This window comes from Ursus americanus, chromosome X (genome assembly GCF_024610735.1).
Source record: "Ursus americanus isolate L20-20 chromosome X, mUrsAme1.1.p, whole genome shotgun sequence".
Lineage (NCBI taxonomy): Eukaryota > Metazoa > Chordata > Mammalia > Carnivora > Ursidae > Ursus > Ursus americanus.
This window is the reverse complement of record NC_142164.1, coordinates 28,973,168-28,984,336: the sequence shown is the minus strand read 5'-3', so window position 1 is coordinate 28,984,336 and position 11,169 is coordinate 28,973,168. Positions and strand designations below refer to the sequence as shown.

The window sequence follows — 11,169 nt, the reverse complement described above, 5'->3', positions numbered from 1 at the left end:
CCTTCAAGATCTGCCACATGCCACATGGATTAGGTATTTTATTTATTTCAACTACTCAAAATCATAGATTTAGAATACATGACCAGGGAAGCGAAAAGCTTGAGTACACGAAGAATAATTCTGTTACAACTGCGGTGCTGTAGGGGGCACTGTGTGATTTGGTTTCACAACACACACCTCTAAAACAGGAATCCTGGGGCACCTGGCTGCCTAAGTCCAAAGAGCATGCAACTCTTGATCTCCAGGTTGTGAGCTTCAGCCCACGTTGGGTGTAGAATTTAAAAAAAAAAAATATGAGTACTGGCATGTTCTAAAATAATTTATTTCTGCCAAGATCTGGGTTTCAAGATACTATTTCTTGTTAAGGAATCAGAGTTCCTTGGTAAAATGGCTGATCTTTGGTCTGGAGCAGGAAAAGTAAAAGAGCTGCTCAGGAAATCTTTGCTCCAGAAAACAAGTACATGCTCAAAGACCAATAAGGCCACGCCAGAAGGGATCACGTGTAGTTTAAAGGAACTTTTATTAGCAAATGTGGGAGGCAACTTGACCATCAAAGAGAATAATCAAAATAAAGAATCAAAAATAATGGGGGCACCTGGGTGGCTCAGTCGGTTAAGCCTCCAACTCTTGATTTTGGATCAGGTCATGATCTCCGGGTCGTAAGATGGAGCCCGGTGTTGGACTCCATGCTGAACATGCAGTTTGCTTGAGATTCTCTTTCCCTCTCCCTCTGCCCCTTCTCTCACTTGCACTCTCTCTCTCTCAATAAATAAATAAAAATTTAAAGTCTTAAAGAATAAAAAATAATGAAAATATAATCCACTGGCTTATAAAACACACGAGTCCATAATTAGAGAGAAAGGGAAAGACAAGACTGAGGGTCAGAAGGAAGAAGAGAGAGAGGTGAGAGGGCCAGGGATAAAAAAGAAAGATTTCTTTTTAAAAGAATACTAGCTCAGGAGCGCCTGGTTTGCTGTCATTTGAGCATCCAACTCTTGGTTTGGCTCAGGTCGTGATCTCAAGGTTGTGAGATCCAGCCCCACATCGGGCTCTGTGCTCAGTGCAGAGTCTGCTTGAGATTCTCTCTCCGTCTCCCTCTCCCTCTGCCCCTCCTTTATTTGAGAGAGAGAGAGAGAGAGTGAGTGGTGGGGAGGGGCAGAGGGAGAGGGAGAGGGAGAAGCAGACTCCCTGCCGAGCAGGAAGCCCGATGCGGGGCTCAGTCCCAGGACCCAGAGATCACGACCAGAGCCAAAGGCAGATGCTTGCCCACCTGAGCCACCCAGGTGCCCATAAATAAAGAAATCTTAAAATAATAATGAAAAAATAAAAGAATACCAGCTCAGATGGTGACTGCACTTATCATGGTGAGCACTGCATAATGTATAGAATTGTGGAATCACTATGTTGTACACCTGAAACAAATATAGCATTGTGTGTCAACTATGCTTAATTTCTTTAAAAAATGGATACCCTGGGAAAAAATTACATTATCGTTAATAAATTCTAGCTAGGCATTGTTGACTGTCACAGTCTCTAATCTTCAAAAAATAAAAAATATAGAAATATAAGAAACTGCCAGCTTAAAAAGGAGGAAAACAACATTAACATTTATGAAGTAGTCTTGTCAAAACAAACTTTTCTAAAAATTTATTTATTTATTTGACACAGAGAGAGAACACAGATGCAGGGGGAACAGCAGAGGGAGAGGGAGAGGGAGAAGCAGGCTCCCCGCTGAGCGAGGAGCCCTATGTGGGGCTTGATCCCAGGACCCTGGATCATGACCTGAGCCTAAGGCAGATGCTCAACCAATGGGGCCACCCAGGAGCCCTTCCTGTCAAAATTTTTAACCTGAACTGATTCAGTTATGTTGATAGATCTACCCTGCAGTTGCTGGGAAATACAGGAAATATGGGAACAAATTTAATGACACCATAATAAAACAGAGTAATCCAGGAGGTGGGACAATATACAAGACAACTTTTTTTTTTTAAGATTTATCTATTTATTTGACAGGGAGAGCAAGAGAGCGCAAGAAGGGGGAGCAGCAGAGGGCAGAGGGAGAAGCAGACTCCACCCTGAGCTAGGAGCCCGACACGGGACTCCATCCCAGGACCCCGGGATCATGACCTGAGCCAAAGGCAGACGCCTAACCATCTGAGCCACCCAGGTGCCCCAAAACAACTTTTTAAAAAGCCAATGTCATAAGAAAGGTGGGAAATAGATGTATCATAGATTAAAAGAAACTGAAGAGATGTAATATCTAAATACAACATAAATGTGATGCATGACCTACTTATTCTAAAAACAGCTATAAAAGACATTTGGGACAATTGGGGAAATTTGAATATAGATTAGGTGTATGATGCTATTATGACATTACTGTTAATTGTTTTAGATGTAGCAATAGCATTGTGGTTATGAAGGAACATTTCCTTTTTGAAGGAGATGTCTGATGGAAATATTTAGAGTTACAATTGTCATGACAATTAACTTATTTTCACAAGGTTTAGGAGACAGAGAGACAGAAAACAAATACGACATTTAATTAAAAAAATATATATAGGTGAAGGATGTGCCAGGGTCATAATCCTAGTATTCCTTCATTTTTCCTATTTTTTTAAAAGATTTTATTTATTCATTTGACAGAGAGAGAGAGACAGCCAGCGAGAGAGGGAACACAGGCAGGGGGAGTGGGAGAGGACGAAGCAGGCTCCCAGCTGAGGACCCTGATGCGGGGCTCGATCCCAGGACTCTGGGATCACGCCCTGAGCCGAAGCAGATGCTTAACAACTGAGCCACCCAGGCGCCCCTTTCCTGAGTATTTGAAATGATTTGGCAATAAAAATAAATGAGGAAAAGAAATGATATAAAAATAAGTATTTCCAGACATGGTATACGGTCCCATCATAAAATTCATTTTCAAGAAAATTATATAAAATGTCGCTAATACTTGTAATACATTTAAGAGGATTTCTAAATAAATTTGAGGACTTAGTTAAGCACCAGATTTATGTTCTGCAAATTATACACCCCAACAAAGTTACTCTTGTGCCTGGGGAAGTCGGTAGACTATACTGGTTAAAACAGGTAGAGGCAGGATCACTAAAAAGCTTCTAAGGGTTTACTCTTGACAGAGAACCCAAGCAAATCCAGCAGAAATATTGCATATAGCTAGTACCTGTCATCTCACATGATTATACCCATCAAATTTCTGGAGGGAAGGATAGAAATGAAAAACATCGGGACTATAAAACCAAAGAGAAACTCACTTCTCCAAAGAGATCCAGTACAACCATTACCTAATCTTACCTTTTCCCGTGCAGGGTTGAGATAGACAGGAAGCATGATAAATACCTTTTATTTCATGCTTAATATTTACTGTGGCTAGTAAAACAAAATACTTATTAGCAAGTGTTCCTCAGCTAAATAATTAGCAAACCTTCTTATTCTTTTTTAAGACTGATTTATTTATTTGAGAGACACAGAGAGAGAACAGAGGGAGAGTGAGAGGGAGAAGCAGACTCCCCATGAACAGAGAGCCCCATGCAGGCCTCGATCCCAGGACCTCCGGATCATGACCTGAGCAGAAGGCAGGCACTTGACTGACATAAGTAATTAGCAAACCTTCCGATAAGCAATAGGTACAAAGCAAACATGGATGCTGAAAGTGGAATGTAGTAGTTACATGTTCATGCTAACATTGAAAATTGCTTATATTTGAGATGTGCAATTTAAAATGGTAAATGATTTTTTTTTAAATCCCAATCAACACCTGGCGGCAAGCCCTGCACTCTATCACAAGGTCTGAAGCATGTCATGAAATGATTAAATATAATGAGAATTTCCTCCGTTAGGTAATTAGGGACTTATCACTAGGTTCAATTCAGTCACAAACACAAGGGGCAATAAAATTTAAAGCAAACATCGTTCTGTCTCTATTGAAAATGTTAAGATTCTTCTTTTATGCACCAAAAGATTTACCTACTCAGGTTAGTAGAAAAATGTCTACATTTCCAGAGCCCCACATCAGGGGTGCTGTATCCCGGGAAAAGCAGGTCTGAGAACAAAATTAGAAGAGAGTGTGTGTGTGTGTGTGTGTGTGTGTGTGTGTGTGTGTGTGTGTATACACTTGTGCACGCAGTTTGGTTTTGTAAGCCATTTGACTTTGAATGGGTGTGATGTTCAGAACAACCAATGTGAAATTAACAGTTATGAAAGCACTTTGAAAAGTGAAGTCCTCACACACTTTGGGTACAAAAATTTTATTTAGTGTCGGGGCGCCTGGGTGGCTCAGTCATTAAGCGTCTGCCTTCGGCTCAGGGCGTGATCCCGGAGTTCTGGGATTGAGCCCCACATCAGGCTCCTCCACTGGGAGCCTGCTTCTTCCTCTCCCACTCCCCCTGCCTGTGTTCCCTCTCTCGCTGGCTGTCTCTATCTCTGTCAAATAAATAAATAAAATCTTAAAAAAAAAAAAAAGACTACATATGTTAGCGGACTGGAGAGAGAAACTTCCCTCGCTGGCTCTGAGAAAGTAAGCTACAATGATGTGAGATTGCCTATGGTGAGGGCCCCACAGCAAGGAATTTCAGGCAGCTTCTAGAAGCTGAGAGTGGCCTTTGGCAGATAGGCAGCTAACAAATAGGGACGTTAGTCCTAAAACCACAAGGAAATGAATTCTGCCAACAACTCAAATGAGTTTGGGAGTAGATGCTTCCTTAGTCAAGACTCCAGATAAAAACATGGCCTGACTGACACCTTGATGACAGGCTGTGAGACCCTGAATAGGGGACCTAGCAAAGCTATGCCCATACTCCTGACACAAAGAAACTATGATATAATAAATTTCTGTTGGTTTAAGCAGCTACGTTTCTGGTAATTTGTTAACATGGAAATAGAAACTTATTAACATGGCAATAGAAAACTAACACACACGGGCGCCTGCATGGCTCAGTCGTTAAGCATCTGCCTTCAGCTCAGGGCGTGATCCCAGGGTCTTGGGATCCAGCCCCGCATCAGGCTCCCTGCTCCGTTGGAAGCCTGCTTCCTCCTCTCCCACTTGCCCTGCTTGTGTTCCCTCTCTCGCTGGCTGTCTCTCTCTCTCTGTCAAATAAATAAATAAATAAATAAATAAATAAATAAATAAATAAATAAATAAATAAGATCTTTAAAAAAGAGGAAAGAAAGCTAACACACAAGGTGCAATGGGCTGAGCCAAAGTCTAGCTGTATGGATGTGAAAGGCCTGAATTCCCTGTCATTATCTGGATCAGGGAAGGCAAACAAGTTTCATCCCCTCTTCCTATGCCTGCTAGTGCCACTCTCTGGAGTGTCTTGGGGTAGATGGAATAGTTGACCAGAGATGTCCATGCCCAAATCCCTGTATCCTGTGAATATGTTACGTTATATACCAAAAAAGGACTTGGCAGGGGCGTCTGGGTGGCTCAGTTGGTTAAGCGTCTGACTTCAGCTCAGGTCGTGATCTTGGGGTCCTGGGATGGAGCCCTGTATTGGCCTCTGTGCTCAGCAGGGAGTCTGCTTGAGATTGCCTGTCCCTCTCCCACTGCCCCTTGCCCCTCCACTCCAGCTCGTGCTCTCTCTCAAATAAACAGATAAAATCTTAAAAAAAAAAAAAAAAAGGACTTGGCAGATATAATTAAGGTTATGGACCTTAACATAGGGAGATTATCCTGGGTTAGCTGGGTGGGGCCAATCTAATCACACAAGCATCTTAAAAGCAGAGAGTTTGGGGTGCCTGGGTGGCTCAGTCGGTTAAGTGACTGCCTTCAGCTCAGGTCATGATCCCAGAGTCTGAGGATTGAGTCCTGCATCGGGCTCCCCGCTCAGCGAGGAGTCTGCTTCTCCCTCTGACCCTCCCCCTTCTTATGCTCTCTGTTTCTCTCTCTTTCACTCTCTCTCTCTCAAATAAATAAAAATCTTTAAAAAAAAAAAAGAATTATAATAGAAAGCAGAGAACTTCACCTGACTACACGCAACAGACTTGTGGCAAAAGGAACAGTGGGGGAGATTCAGATTGTGAGAGGGACGCCACCAGCTGTTATGGAAGGAAGGCCGCACAAAAAGCATGAGAAGAGGGGCGCCTGGGTGGCACAGCGGTTAAGCGTCTGCCTTCGGCTCTGGGCGTGATCCCGGCGTTCTGGGATCGAGCCCCACATCAGGCTCCTCCACTATGAGCCTGCTTCTTCCTCTCCCACTCCCCCTGCTTGTGTTCCCTCTCTCGCTGGCTATCTCTATCTCTGTCAAATAAATAAATAAAAATCTTAAAAAAAAAAAAAAAGCATGAGAAGAAGGTTTCTAAAAGCAAAAACTGCCTCCAGCTGACAGACAACAGGAAAGGAGGTCCTCAATCCCCAAACTACAAGAAACGAATTTAGCTAAAAACCTGCATGACCTTAGCAGTGAATTCATCCCCCAAGCCTCCAGAAAGAAAGACAGCCCTGCTCACACCAGGACTTTACCTCTGTCACACTGTAAACAGGATCCAGCAAAGCTACTTATTACCTAGACTGCTGGCCTACAGAACCGGGAGATGAGAAATCTGTGTTAAGTGACAAAGTTTGTGGTCATTTGCTACGGCAGCAGTGGCGAATTCATACATGCTGTGTTGGGGAGGATTCTGAGCCTAGATCTGGGGACTGTGCTAAAGGGCTCATTGACTGAGCAAAGATTTGTGCCATGGAAGCAACATCGAGGTGGCTTATAGGGTTCTTCGTTTGTTACCCATGATCTCCATGCTATGCTCAGGGGTAGAAATTACCTAGCTCTTCCCTCTGCCTGGAAAGCCCTGCCCCCCCCCCCCCCCCCAGATATCTGTAAAGGCTTGTTCTCTCACTTTCTTCTGGCCTACACTCAAAACAAATTCACCAGGGGCTCTTAATTGCCCACCCTCACTAAAATTTCATCTCTTACCCTTCTCCTGGAAACATTTTACACCATGTCCCTGCTCCATTTGTTTCCCTCTAGCTCTTAGCACCTCATCGTACCCTTATTTACTTGGCTTACCACCTGCATCCCCACCAGTAGAGGCACGTTCCATGCAGTCGGAGGTTTTTGTGTCTTTTGTTTGACAGTTTATTCCCAGAACCTAGAACGGTGCCCAGAGCCTAAACATCTGTTGAAATAAGCACTAAAATGAAGAGACTTTCTTTTTCTGGTTTGTCAAGTTCACACATCCTGGCATACTACGGTCATCTTGTCTGGAGGGACTGGAAGGGAGGTGGGTCGGCACAGAATACAGAAGGCATAACCGTGGCGGACACCCTTTCCCAGGGTGAGCTTGGCTCTTCCATCATGCTGGCCGCCTGGACGGGAGCAAGTCGCTACACTCCCATCGGGTCCAAGGAGGACTGGAGGAGAACGTGGTCATAATATGCAAATGATTCCTCTTGCACTAGTTCTTCCACCTGGAAGGAAGCAGAACACACAACCAGGTTGGATGCCGTCCCTTCCAGTTCTGCCCCTGATGCTATCACACAAGGAAATCCTTTGGATTCTGGGCCAATTTAGGTGCTTCACTATGTAAAACCTTCTCACTTCAAGAGCCAACCAAGTGTGGCTGTCCCTTGCTTACATGCTATAAATAACCAAATTAACCCATCTACAGGATGTGGGCTGCAGACACCAAGCTCGCAAAAAGAAAGCCTGGAATATTCCCCAGGATGATGGGACTTCAGCAGGTTTACAAGGTAAATGGCCAGCATTACAAAATAACACTTGCCCTGCTGAGGACTGCTGATTTCAGGGTCAGCAAGAGGGGGTTTCAATCTGCTTAACCCTAAAGTGAGACACAAGCAACATTCTTGTCGGAAAGAGAATAGATCAAGGCCTGGCTCCAGACCTGGGAATGTCCTGGTGAGCTCCCCGCCTTTTTAAAGATTTTATTTATTTATTTGTCAAAGAGAATGCAAGCAGGGGGAGCGACAGGCAGAGGGAGAAGCAGGCTCTCTGCTGAGCAGGGAGCCCAACGCAGGACTCAATGCCGGGACCCTGGGATCATGACCTGAGCCAAAGGCAGACGCTTCACCGACTGAGCCACCCGGGCGTCCCTCCTGGTGAGCTCCTTAAATGAAGTTCTCAAGAAGCAGGTTCCTGTGGGGAAATGGAATTGGGAAGTGAGCTTCGAGACGGGTAAGCGGTTACCTGATTCCAGGTGGCCGCCAAAGGGCACTTTGGCTTGGAGCAGTTGTGGCAGTGAACTTGGTCATCCACGATCTGGCATCCGAAGTAGTCTTTCGGACCGGCCCTGCGGCAGACCTGCCTACAGCTCAAGAAGCACCTGTGTTCGCTGCCGGGCTTGACCCAGAAACTGCTAGCACTCGGGTACGCTCTTCTGTGAAAGCACTTCTTCTTCTGATTTTGATCCAAATCCAAGACGACTTGGATCAGATTCAACAATCATACCGTATCTTGGGGCGCCTGGGTGGCTCAGTCGTTAAGCGTCTGCCTTCGGCTCAGGGTGTGATCCCAGGTCCCTGGGATCGAGCCCCACATCAGGCTCCTCCGCTGGAAGCCTGCTTCTTCCTGTCCCACTCCCCCTGCTTGTGTTCCCTCTCTCACTGGCTGTCTCTCTCTGTGTCAAATACATAAAATAAATCTTAAAACAACAACAACAATCATACCATATCCTGAACAGCTCTGCCGTGCGCGTCTGCTTTCGGACTTCTTCAGGGCCTGCCACTCCTCCACCACATGTCCCCTTTTGGGAGGGGCTGGGGCTGTCCTTCTCTGCATGTTTCCCTGAGCACCGACTTTGAGCTCAAAGGGGGAGACAATGCTCAGGTATGCAGAGGTCCCTTAAGAAATTGCATCCAGGCCGACAGGACTGCCATAGACATGTGTATTCTTTGTGTAGATTTCCTAAGTGCTTGCACAGAGCAATTAGCTCCGAGAAATAAGGACACTGGGAAGTTTGGAGGAAAAAAAAAGAATATGTTCCTTTCAATGCCTGACTTAGAACTTTGAAAAATTACTAGTTATTCCTGAAACTCTTCTAAAATATCGTCACTTCTGTGACATACTGTGCTGCGGAAGGAACTAATCATCTTATACCTCTGCTTAGAAACGTCTGCCTCAACAGCACATAAAGTCCAATGATACAAGAAAGAAACACCATAAAAACAAGACAGAGGGTTGAAAGACTCTACAAGTGCAGATTTAGGACAGTTTAGATAAGAACTAGAGCAATGAGGGATTTTTCTTCATTTCTTTGCTTTATTTTAAAATGCCTCTTAGGGGGCACCTGGGTGGCTCAGTTGGTTAAATGTTTGACTCCTCATCTCTGCTCAGGTCTGGATCTCAGGGTCATGAATTCAAGCCCCACCTTGGGCTCCATGCTGGGCATGGAGCCTACTTAAAAAAAACAAATTAAGGGGCACCTGGGTGGCTCAGTTGGTTGAGCGTCTGCCTTCAGCTCAGGTCATGATCTCAGGGTCCTGGGATTGAGCCCTGCATCATCGGGCTCCCTTCTCCATGGGGAGTCTGCTTCTCCCTCTCCCTCTGCGCTCTCTTTCAAATAAATAAATAAAATCTTTAAAAATAATAAATTAATGTTAAAAATAATAAAATGCATCTTAGGGAGGAAGAAGAACTGGAGTAATAATGCAGTGTTTCTGATTCTCTGCCAGCCTGTCCATCTAGATATTCTGCAATAATTTTAGAAATAGAAAGGTAAAAAATACTGCTATTGTGCTTACATCCATTACAAGCCGCCAAAAGAGTTTGACCATCAGAGGGAAAGCTCTCATTTCTCAAGTCTAAGCAATCAAAGTATAAAGCATTTGATCCTTAGGACGCCTGGGTGGCTCAGTTGGTTAAGTGTCTGCCTTTGATTCAGGTTGTGATCACAGGGTCCTGGGATCAAGCCTCATGTGGGGCTCCCTGCTCAGCGGGGAGCCTGCTTTTCCCTCTCCCTCTGCCTACTGTTCTGCCTACTTGTGCTCTCCCTTTGTCAAATAAATAAATAAAATCTTTTTTTTAAAAAAAGCATTTGATCCTTTCTTCCTTTGAAGTGGTCTGATCAATTTAATTTGGGAAGGAAAGGAGGATTATCCACTGGAGATTTAAAATACTTTTCAGCAGAACAACTGTGATTAAAAAAAATTTTTTAGGTAAATGTATAAAAATATACCTCCCACAGGACAACTTCTTAAAAAATCTGATGATTTAAAATTAACAAGGAATAAAAGAACAAAGGGGATAATGGTGGACTAGGTTATATCCAACTAACCTGTGTGCCAAAAAATGATAAATTCTGGCAAGAATGAAAAACTGTTTGAAGGCATTGGAGAGTGACCTAAAGGGTAGAAATTGAAGGGGATCAGGCCATTGGAAGAAGGGAAACATTATAGGTTACTCCCACATCTAGCAGGTTCGTTGCCCTGAAATAACCCCCAGGCTGCATGGCATGTGGCCCCAGAAAGTGAGCGGAAGCTGCAGTCTCTATGGCCTTTGCAGGCAGAGGACAGCGTTCAGCGGTGCTAGATTGGCTGTGAATGTAGAGAATACACTAGGAAAGGGAGGTTCCACGGGGAGTTCTCAAATGTGCATATAAACTTCTCTCAAATTCTTGAAAGACTCTAAAATTGTACATATGTGGGGTTAAAATCCAAAGAGTGCAGGGGCAGAGCAACAACTGGAAGGTTAAAAGATGTGAAACCACAGAAAGGTCGCATTTTAGGATGAAAGAGTACATACATGGACCAAGAGAGTCTCCCTAGAAACAAAAGGAAAACTGAAACAGACATGTGCTAGAAAGGATAAAATCTGTCCATAATATAACTGCTTGCCAAGACAACCCATAACATGTTTAGGGGAAAATAATAGAAAATCCAGACTATCGAACACAGTTTCCACAATGGTCAGGGAATGAATGAATGAATGACTAATGAAAGTAAAACAGTAACCCCCAAATTCCCCTAAATTGATCTGTATATTTAGTGGAAGTCCTATAAAAATCCCAGCAATGTTTGTTGCAGACACAGGCTAGCACATTCTAAAATTTATATGGAAAAGCAATTGACCTAGAAGAGCTAAAAGAACTTTTTTTCTTAAGTAGGCTCCACACCCAATGTGTGGCTTGAACTCATGACCCTGATTTCAAGAGTCGCAGTTCTACCAACTAAGCAAGCCAGGCACCCCAGAGCTAAAAGAATTT

At 44.0% G+C, this 11,169-nt stretch overlaps 1 protein-coding gene across 3 annotated transcripts in view; it reads right to left on the bottom strand.

The window, feature by feature from the left end:
- Nucleotides 1–501: 501 nt before the first annotated feature.
- The window catches only part of LOC148106861 (NF-kappa-B-activating protein-like), a 37,531-nt gene continuing 26,863 nt past the window's right edge, over nucleotides 502–11,169 (bottom strand). For all 3 annotated transcript variants that reach the window (XR_015723412.1, XR_015723414.1, XR_015723415.1), the window contains 2 exons: nucleotides 8,017–8,105; nucleotides 502–7,420 (listed from right to left, as the gene is read on the bottom strand). The gene's annotated coding sequence lies outside the window, so the exon portion shown is untranslated. The remainder of the gene's footprint in view (nucleotides 7,421–8,016; nucleotides 8,106–11,169) is intronic.